We start from the raw sequence: 10,129 nt of genomic DNA, 5'->3' as shown, positions 1-10,129 counted from the left end.
CGCTCTCACAGCGCTGATTACCCGGCACCGAGGTAGGACAGGCGCCGCCCGAGCCAGAACTAAGTTCCCGCTTTCTAAGATGCACAGAGCGGCCGCACGTCACTCAGACGCCGGCCGCTCTTCCAGCGCTGACACCGCACACTGATGTATGAAGGCGCCGCCCGCTCGTCCGGACGGCTCCCCGGCGCTATACACAGCGCTCCCCTGCTCTCCCTGCACCCGCTCCCGTCCGCTGCAGGTAACATGGGGGAGACTACCGGGGGTGAGGGGGAGTAAATACCCATAGCAGCAGCACCAAGGCTGCATGGGTTAATAAGACATAGTTTTAACAGATCATGTCCTAAAATATGTTTCTAATTGTATGAATGGCATGCTTCCTGTTTTTCTGTAGGCTGCCATATAATGTAATAAGTGTTCTATTAACTGGAATGTGATTATCACACTTTAATAGGCTATTAAGCCTATATTACCTGTATAATAGGCTATTAAGTCTATATATATTAACACTGCAGCAGGTCCTGTGCTTTTCAGTGTATGCATGGCATGGGGGCCATTTTTAATCATTACAGTTTCTTCCAGTTTATAATTCCAGAACATTCCGGCCATACACCTCTGCTCCACAAGGGGGCGCAGGGGTGTTAGTGGGAATTTTTGTTCAGGTTTCACATAATTCTAGAACATTCCTGCCCTACATCTCTAAGCCACCAGAGGCAAAGGGGTGTTAGTGGGAATTTAGTTCGGATTGCACATGTGAACTGCTTTTCACATAAAGAATACTCTGGTTTCTCTTCAGATCTAATAAATCTTTCGCCTGTTGCTAAAGATGTCCGTAGAGAGAAATAACCATGAGTTTCATATAAATTTTTGATGCCTGGCTACAGCTGGCCTTAATATGCTTTTCAGCAACAAAAATATATATATGACACAAGAACTTCAATAAGTAGTGCAAGTGTTGTCTGTTGCCTATTGTGGTGTCAGTCTGCATAGCTAGTAAGGCTCTAGCGCAGACTAAAAATAATTTTAACGGTCCTATGTTAAGCATTGGCAATTCAAATTAAAACAGCGGTAACATCGGAGTCTCGGAAGTACTCCGCCTACTATAACTAAAGATAGTCTTTTCAAAGGGCCAAGTTCCTTTGGGTACCAGGGTTAATGCAGATCTCACACAATAACTACAAGTGAGAAGGGTGCATTACACCAGCACTTATATAGTGCGGGGTTTTTGACAACATACATTGCTAAAAACCAGTGAGTCAAGGTCTCCATTTGTTTTTATAGAAAAAAATTAGTGGACTTTGATCACTATTTAATCGGTTTCAAAATAACGCGATCCGCCATTGGCAAATGCGTCTGTGTTAAACACTATAAAGTCCCAAGATACATTTGGGTCATTAGTCTCTAGGTATGGAAGCTATGAGATCACTGTTAAAAGAAGCTGCAGAGTATATCTGTAAAGCTTCTACTAACGCCTGTTTTTCATCGTAGCTAGTTCAGCACGACTAGGACAGAGCTTGTTTGGTCCTAAATTTGATATTCAGCCATTACCGCATCCAGTATCAAAACGGAATACTGGTACCGGTGTTTAATCCCTTTAGACTTCAGTTTTTTCAAAGGCGGTTGTACAAAACAGTCACGCCAGGACGCTACAGTCAGCAAGCCAGGGGTTTGATGGCCTCTTTTCCAATTGTGGAAGCGCGTCTTTACATGTTACTTTTGAGGGGTTTCCAGACTTCAATTCATGGATGTCTCAGCTATTTACAGATTAAAGGACAATACTGGCTCTGTCGACCGGTTTGGCAGGTTGCCATTTAGTCTCTGCTGGGTTTCAGCTGTCTTTATAAGCCAAGCAGTAGTATACCAACAGAGTCAGGGTTACATATTCCCTCTGTTTGAGCAAAACCAGACGGCTCTGTCGCAATCTCAATCAGCAGGTCACTTACTGCAGTGGGAAAATGAATTTTCTGCGGTTAGTATTTGTTTATTGGAGCACAAAGTTGCATAATGGCACTTGATCTTCACAAGGCGTATTTACCCATTCCGGTTTGATCTTCACAGGTTCTAGCGTTTGCAAATCGCCACAACCATTATCCATTTCAGGTCTACCGTTGCTTATCGCCTCGGGTATTTACCAAAGTTATGTTGGGGATGATAGCTCATCTCACATAAGGACTCTGTCTCAACAGAGTTTCTCTACCTTAGATGATCTGCTCATAAGAACTCTGTCTCAACAGAGTTCCTCTAACTTGCGCTACTAAGGTATACTGCGGTAGCAGATCAAGTTCGAAAACAATCGCATCTAATTCCGTCTAAACGATGTCAATGCCTAGGTAAGATTATAAATACGGTAAATCAAAGACTTTTACTTACTACACCAGCAAGAACAAATGTACATCTAGTAATTAGTGCAAAACACGCACACTAGCGGTACATTGGTGTATTCACCTATTAAGAATAAAGATGTGTTTTCAATTTAGTTCGCCCCTTCACTCGCGTTTCCCACAGAGGGACAAGGGTGTATATACTCTGGACGAGAGTCGCAGAGGGTCAGGATTTGTAGTTAAACAAGATCAGCGACAAAGGTTCTAAAACGGATCACGACAGATTGCTGTCGATAAATGTCCTGGAACTCCGTGCATTTTACAATGCAATACATGCTTCGTTTTCAGTCTGACCAGGGGCAGTCAGACAAGGCAACGGCAGTTGCATACACAATAACCAGGGAGAACCAAGAAGCCGCATGGCAATGCGGCAAGTAACTCAAATCCTCAATTGCTCAGAACACCATTATGTGAGAATGTCAACTACGTTCATTCCGTGAGGGGACATCTGTCACACAGATGATCTCACTCGTCAGGATTTAGATCCTGAAATCTGGACATTAAATCCACAGGTGTTTCCTATGTGAGTCCACAGAAGAAGGTTACCCTCAGGTATACATAATGGCATCTCGCCACAATTACAAAAGCTTAGTATGTGTAACGGGGGCAGTGGCGGTGGAGTCTCTCACATTCATGTGGTGATTCAGCATCGTGTATCTAACTCCACCAGTTTTTTCCGCTGCTCTCTCTCTCTCTCTCTCTCCGTTGCCAAAACGGATCGTAACACGTCAGTCATACTAGTGATCTCTCATGGGTTCCGAGAGTTTGCTTCTCAAATATCCAAGGAATACTTGCACACGATCTTGGCGCTCATAATACGTCCGACCTGTTACATCAGGGAACGTTCTTTTACCCATAATTCATATGTACCTATTACCTATGTACCGTAGCTGCGGTTGACGCGGTGAGAGGTCATACCGCCCTCGTAAGAAATAGAGCATTACAGTAACGGTTATACCAACCATGTTACGAGCCGCTTAAGGCAGCTCATTATTACAAACTTTCGTATGCGTACATAGGTGGTAAAGCTCGGAAGTTTCCAACATCATCCTTCACGTTACCCGTATTATTCTGGTAAACGGGGTGGGATGGAAAACTGCGTTTATCTGCACTGAGTGTGCAGGTATCTGTATGGTAAACTTATTTTCAAAGATGTTTGCCTCTATTGCGTCTCTATTGCGTCTGTACACACCTTTCTACAAGGTGTCATCAAAGTTCAGACTCTATTTATCCAACCTATAGCGCCAGGTGGCTTGAGGTTGGGTTCAGATTTCTTACAGTTTTCATATTTGAACCCTTACAACAAAGGGGAATTAAGTTTATCACTTTGGAAAACATTTGTCTTCTAGCCTTGGCTTCGGCAAGGGTTTTGTTTTCATATTTGGGTGCCTTGTATTCTAAGCCACCGTATTTGAGTTTTCTCATGACAAAGCAGATCTTCGGACTAATTCCGCTTTCGTATTCTTCACACCAATAGTGCTTCCTGTGTGGAAAGCACATTCTAGAATTCTGAGTGTGGTACACGCATTACGCGTTTTATATATGTCCCGAACGTCTACAGTAGGTGATACGGATACGTTGTTTGTTCTCTATGATGCTGCCAACTGGGCTTAGCCAGTTTCTCAGCAGATATTATCCAGTTGGATAATAATGTCTACAAGTCAGGCTTACTTTAAGGCTAAGTTACAATCGCCTACGTCAGTAATAGCTCATCCCACAGGTTCTGTGGGAATGTCAGACCCAGCGGGTCGTGGAGCGTCTACGACGCGGCACGTTTGTGCACGTTTACACGTTATGAATGGTGGCGCCATCAGCATCTAGCTTTGGGCTGCCTACTGTTACAAGTATCAAACAGCTCTCCCGCCCACGAGGGAAGCTTTGGTACGTCCCAAGAGTACTCCAGTGACCCCTAGTGGATGATAAAGAAAATAGGATTTTGGTACTTACCAGGTAAATCCTTTTCTTTGAATCCATAGGGGGCACTGGACGCCCACCCAGAGCAGTTTTACCTGGGTTGTTTTAAGCTCAAGGGAGCTTAGGGTAACAAGTTTTACTTGATTGATATTAAGCTCAGAGGAGCTTATGGTAACACATTTTCACCAATTGGTTCAAATTATAAAGTTCTATCGGTTATGGTGTCAACTGTTTAGTTGACAGTAAGGTTATGGGTCAACATTGTTGTTGTCCGTTATGTTATAGGTATTCTCCATTGTCAACCTCTCTATATCGTTCCTGTTCGCTCAGTAAAAAACACTGAGAGAGTACACTGAGGTACTCGGGGATATGGAGGGGGGGGAGGGTCCTAAATTTAAATATTCAGTGCCCTTGTTCGGCCACGCCCGTCCATATCCCAAGAGTACTCCAGTGCCCCCTATGGATTCAAAGAAAAGGATTTACCTGGTAAGTACCAAAATCCTATTTTTTGTGCCCGAACGAGAAGGGTGCACACTAGGTGGCTCTCCTGAGCTGCTTAGTGAAAAGTTTAGTTTTAGGTTTTTTATTTTACAGTGAGACCTGCTGGCAACAGGCTCACTGCATCGAGGGACTAAGGGGAGAAGAAGCGAACTCACCTGCGTGCAGAGTGGATTGGGCTTCTTAGGCTACTGTACACTAGCTCCAGAGGGACCAATCACAGGCCCAGCCATGGATAGGTCCCAGAGCCGCGCCGCCGGCCCCTTACAGAGCCAGAAGAGGTCTGGAAAATCGGCGGCAGAAGACGTCCTGTCTTCAACAAGGTAGCGCACAGCACTGCAGCTGTGCGCCATTGCTCTCAGCACACTTCACACTCCGGTCACTGAGGACGCTGGGGGGGGGGGGCGCCCTGAGGCGCAATAAAAACACCTTGGATGGCAAAAAATGCATCACATATAGCTCCTGGGCTATATGGATGAATTTAACCCCTGCCAGAATACACAGAAAAACGGGAGATAGGCTCCGCCCCCTTCTTGGCAGCCTTATCTCCTCAGCACACTGGTGCCATTTTCCCTCAGCTCCGTTGGAGGGAAGCTCCCTAGCTCTCCCCTGCAGTCACTACACTACAGAAAGGGTTAAAAAAAGAGAGGGGGGCACTAATTATGCGCAGTATTAAAAATACAGCAGCTATAAGGGGAAAAACACTTATATAAGGTTATCCCTGTGTGTGTATGTATGTACTATAGCGCTCTGGTGTGTGCTGGCAAACTCTCCCTCACCAAAGGGCTAGTGGGGTCCTGTCCTCTATCAGAGCATTCCCTGTGTGTGTCGGTATGTTTGTGTCGACATGTATGAGGAGAAAAATGATGTGGAGATGGAGCAGATTGCCTGTAATAGTGATGTCACCCCCTAGGGGGCCGACACCTGAGTGGATGAACTGTTGGAAGGAATTACGTGACAGTGTCAGCTCTGTATAAAAGACAGTGGTTGACATGAGACAGCCGGCTACTCAGCTTGTGCCTGTCCAGACGTCTCATAGGCCGTCAGGGGCTCTAAAGTGCCCGTTACCTCAGATGGCAGATATAGATGCCGACACAGATACTGACTCCAGTGTCGACGGTGAAGAGACAAATGTGATTTCCAGTAGGGCCACACGTTGCATGATTGAGGCAATGAAAAATGTTTTACACATTTCTGATAATACGAGTACCACCAAAAAGGGGTATTATGTTCGGTGAGGAAAAACTACCTGTAGTTTTCCTGAATCTGAGAAATTAAATGAGGTGTGTGATGATACGTGGGTTTCCCCCGATAACAACTGATAAGTTCTAAAATGTTGTTGGCATTATATCCTTTCCCGCCAGAGGTTAGGGTGCTTTGGGAAACACCCCCTAGGGTGGATAAAGCGCTCACACGCTTGTAAGAACAAGGGCTCTACCCTCTCCTGAGATGGCTGCCCTTAAGGATCCTGCTGATAGAAAGCAGGAGGGTATCCTAAAATGTATTTACACACATACTGGTGTTATACTGCGACCAGCAATCGCCTCAGCCTGGATGTGCAGTGCTGGGTTGGTGTGGTCGGATTCCCTGACTGAAAATATTGATACCCTAGATAGGGACAGTATATTATTGCCTATAGAGCATTTAAAAGATGCATTTCTATATATGTGTGATGCACAGCGGAATATTTGCCGACTGGCATCAAGTCTAAGTGTGTTGTCCATTTCTGCCAGTAGAGGGTTATGGACACGACAGTGGTCAGGTGATGCGGATTCCAAACGGCATTTGGAAGTATTGCCTTATTAAGGGGAGGAGTTATTTGGGGTCAGTCTTTCAGACCTGGTGGCCACGGCAACAGCTGGGAAATCCACGTTTGTACCCCAGGTCGCCTCTCAACATAAGAAGACGCCGTATTATCAGGCGCAGTCCTTTCGCGGGCAAAAGGTTCCTCATTTCTGCCCCGTGACAGAGGGAGAGGAAAAAGGCTGCAGAAATCAGCCAGTTCCCAGGAACAGAAGCCCTCTCCCGCCTCTGCCAAGCCCTCAGTATGACGCTGGGGCTTTACAAGAAGAATCGGGCACGGTGGGGGCCCATCTCAATGAATTTCAGCGCGCAGTGGGCTCACTCGCAATTAGACCCCTGGATCCTTCAGGTGATATCTCAGGGGTACAAATTGGAATTCGAGACGTCTCTCCCTCACCGTTTCCTAAAGTCGGCTTTACCGATGTCTCCCTCTGACAGGGAGGCAGTTTTGGAAGCCATTCACAAGCTGTATTCCCAGCAGGTGATAATCAAGGTACCCCTCCTGCAACAGGGAACGGGGTATTATTCCACACTGTTGTGGTACCGAAGCCGGACGGCTCGGTGAGACCGATTCTAAATCTAAAATCTTGAACACTTACATACGGAGGTTCAAATTCAAGATTGAGTCACTCAGAGCAGTGATTGCGAACCTGGAAGAAGGGGACTACATGATGTCTCGGGACATCAAGGATGCTTACCTTCATGTCCCAATTTACCCTTCTCACCAAGGGTACCTCAGGTTTGTGGTACAGAACTGTCACTATCGGTTTCAGACGCTGCCGTATGGATGGTCCACGGCACCCCGGGTCTTTACCAAGGTAATGGCCGAAATGATACTCCTTCGAAGGAAGGGAATTTTAGTTATCCCTTACTTGGACGATTCCCTGATAAGGGTAAGATCCAGGGAACAGTTGGAGGTCGGTGTAGCACTATCTCAGGTAGTGTTGCGGCAGCACGATTGGATTCTCAATATTCCAAAATCGCAGCTGATTCCGACGACTCGTCTTCTGTTCCTAGGGATGATCCTGGACACAGTCCAGAAAAAGGTGTTTCTCCCGGAGGAGAAAGTCGGGGAGTTATCCGAGCTAGTCGGGAACCTCCTATAACCGAGCCAAGTCTCAGTACATCAATGAAAGGGTTCTGGGAAAAATGGTGGTTTCCTACGAAGCAATCCCATTCGGCAGATTCCACGCAAAAACTTTCCAGTGGGACCTGCTGGACAAATGGTCCGGGTCGCATCTTCAGATGCATCAGCGGATAACCCTGTCACCAAGCACAAGGGTGTCTCTCCTGTGGTGGTTGCAGAGTGCTCATCTTCTAGAGGGCCGCAGATTCGACATTCAGGACTGGGTCCTGGTGACCACGGATGCCAGCCTGCGAGCAGTCACACAGGGAAGGAATTTCCAGAGCTTATGGTCAAGCCTGGAGACATCACTTCACATAAATATCCTGAAGCTAAGGGCCATTTACAATGCTCTAAGCTCAGCAAGACCTCTGCTTCAAGGTCACCCGGAGTTGATCCATTCGGACACGTAAACAGACAGGGTGACACAAGAAGCAGGAGGGCAAGGCAGAAGCTGCAAGGATTCTTCGCTAGGCGGAAAATCATGTGATAGCACTGTCAGCAGTATTCATTCCAGGAGTGGACAACTGGGAAGCAGACTTCCTCAGCAGACACGACCCCCACCCGGGAGAGTGGGGACTTCACCCAGAAGTCTTCCACATGTTTATAAAACTCGACAAGTATTGCGCCAGGTCAAGGGACCCTCAGGCAATAGCTGTAGACGCTCTGGTAACACAGTGGGTGTACCAGTCAGTGTATGTGTTCCCTCCTCTGCCTCTCATACCCAAGGTACTGAGAATTATAAGATGGAGAGGAGTAAGCACTATATTCGTGGCTCCGGATTGGCCAAGAAGGACTTGGTAACCGGAACTTCAAGAGATGCTCACGGAGGATCCGTGGCCTCTACCTCTAAGAAGGGACCTGCTCCAGCAAGGACCCTGTCTGTTCCAAGACTTACCGCGGCTGCGTTTGACGGCATGGCGGTTGAACGCCGGATCCTGAAGGAGAAAGGCATTCCGGATGAAGTCATTCCTATCCTGATCAAAGCCAGGAAAGATATAACCGCAAAACATTATCACCGCATTTGGCGAAAATATGTTGCGTGGTGCGAGGCCAGTAAGACCCCGACGGAGGAATTTTCAACTAGGTCGATTCCTACATTTCCTGCAAACAGGAGAGTCTATGGGCCTGAAATGGGGGTCCATTAAGGTTCAAATTTCGGCCCTGTCAATTTTCTTCCAAAAAGAACTAGCTTCAGTCCCTGAAGTTCAGACGTTTGTGAAAGGGGTACTGTATATACAGCCTCCTTTTGTGCCTCCAGTGGCACCTTGGGATCTAAATGTAGTTTTTGGGTTCCAAAAGTCACATTGGTTTGAACCACTTAAATATGTGGAGTTAAAATATCTCACATGGAAAGTGGTCATGCTGTTGGCCCTGGCCAGGTGTGTGTCAGAATTGGCGGCTTTATCCTGTAAAAGCCCTCATCTGATTTTCCATTCGGACAGGGCGGAATTGAGGACTTGTCCTCAGTTTCTCCCTAAGGTGGTTTTCAGCGTTTCACCTGAATCAACCTATTGTGGTGCCTGCGGCTACTAGGGACTTGGAGGACTCCAAGTTGCTAGACGTTGTCAGGGCCCTGGAAATATAGGTTTCCAGGACGGCTGGAGTCAGAAAATCTGACTCGTTGTTTATTCTGTATGCACCCAACAAGCTGGGTGCTCCTGCTTCTAAGCAGACTATTGCTCGTTGGATTTGTAGTACAATTCAGCTTGCACATTCTGTGGCAGGCCTGCCACAGCCAAAATCTGTAAAAGCCCATTCCACAAGGAAGGTGGGCTCATCTTGGGCGGCTGCCCGAGGGGGTCTCGGCTTTACAACTTTGCCGAGCAGCTACTTGGTCAGGAGCAAATACGTTTGTAAAATTCTACAAATTTGATACCCTGGCTGAGGAGGACCTGGAGTTCTTTCATTTGGTGCTGCAGAGTCATCCGCACTCTCCCGCCCGTTTGGGAGCTTTGGTATAATCCCCATGGTCCTTACGGAGTCCCCAGCATCCACTAGGACGTCAGAAAATAAGAATTTACTTACCGATAATTCTATTTCTCGTAGTCCGTAGTGGATGCTGGGCGCCCATCCCAAGTGCGGATTGTCTGCAATACTGGTACATAGTTATTGTTACCAAAAAATCGGGTTATTGCTGTAGTGAGCCATCTTTTCTAGAGGCTCCTCTGTTATCATGCTATTAACTGGGTTTAGATCACAAGTTATATGGTGTGATTGGTGTGGCTGGTATGAGTCTTACCCGGGATTCAAAATCCTTCCTTATTGTGTACGCTTGTCTGGGCACAGTATCCTAACTGAGGCTTGGAGGAGGGTCATAGGGGGAGGAGCCAGTGCACACCAGGTAGTTCTAAAGCTTTACTTTTGTGCCCAGTCTCCTGCGGAGCCGCTATTCCCCATGGTTCTTACAGAG

General features: G+C 46.8%; 1 non-coding gene across 1 annotated transcript; it reads left to right on the top strand.

Moving 5' to 3' along the window:
* The first annotated feature begins 773 nt into the window (after nt 1-773).
* On the top strand, nt 774-888 carry LOC134913514 (U5 spliceosomal RNA). The gene has a single exon (XR_010177261.1). It is a non-coding gene; the product is annotated as a U5 spliceosomal RNA (small nuclear RNA).
* The last annotated feature ends 9,241 nt before the right edge of the window (nt 889-10,129 follow it).

The sequence above is a fragment of the Pseudophryne corroboree genome, chromosome 4, assembly GCF_028390025.1.
Source record: "Pseudophryne corroboree isolate aPseCor3 chromosome 4, aPseCor3.hap2, whole genome shotgun sequence".
Classification (NCBI taxonomy): domain Eukaryota; kingdom Metazoa; phylum Chordata; class Amphibia; order Anura; family Myobatrachidae; genus Pseudophryne; species Pseudophryne corroboree.
The sequence above is the reverse complement of the archived record's forward strand: the minus strand, read 5'-3'. Positions and strand labels throughout refer to the sequence as shown.